Raw genomic sequence first — 599 nt, 5'->3', positions numbered from 1 at the left:
TCTTTCCCTCCCTCCCCACTTTCTTTCTCTTCCTCTCCATTTAACCTTCTCCCATCCTTCTTTTCTTCCTCTTCCTCTCATATCACATTTTCCTTTCGCTCCCATCCTCCCCACTTCCCTCCTTCACTTCCCTCCTTCACTTCCCTCCTTCACTTCCCTCTTTCTTTCCCTCCCTCTCCCATTTCTTTCCCTCCCTTCCTTTTCTTCTTTAAATCCGTCCCTTCCTTCCTCTTCACCTTCTTCTACCATCTTTTCTTCCCTATCTTTCTTTCTCCCACCTCCCTTTCTTCCTCACCCTCTCCGATCATCCTCTTCCTCCTCTCTTTCTCTCTCTCCCTCCCCGATCCTCTTCCCTCTCCCTTTCTTCCTCTCTCCCCCTCGCCTATCCTCCTCTCCCTCCTCTCTCTCTTCCTCTCTCTCCCTCTCCACTTTCTTTCCCTCCCTCTCCACTTGACCGTTCTCCGCCACTTCTCCCGCTTCTCCTCCAAGTCGCCCACTTGAGCACTTAGTCTGGCGAGTGTTGGAGGAGCAGGCAGAGAAGACGATCCCTCCTCCCAAGGGCATCAGTGCGTACTTAGTGTGAGTGCGTGTTGGGGATT

The 599-nt window shown here is 52.4% G+C and overlaps 1 protein-coding gene across 1 annotated transcript in view; it reads right to left on the bottom strand.

The window, feature by feature from the left end:
* The window catches only part of LOC119587711, a gene marked incomplete in the record, with an annotated part of 56547 nt that overhangs the window by 41901 nt on the left and 14047 nt on the right, over positions 1–599 (bottom strand).

Source organism: Penaeus monodon, chromosome 23 (assembly GCF_015228065.2).
Source record: "Penaeus monodon isolate SGIC_2016 chromosome 23, NSTDA_Pmon_1, whole genome shotgun sequence".
Taxonomy (NCBI): Eukaryota; Metazoa; Arthropoda; class Malacostraca; order Decapoda; family Penaeidae; genus Penaeus; species Penaeus monodon.
This window is presented reverse-complemented; position numbering and strand designations above follow the sequence as displayed.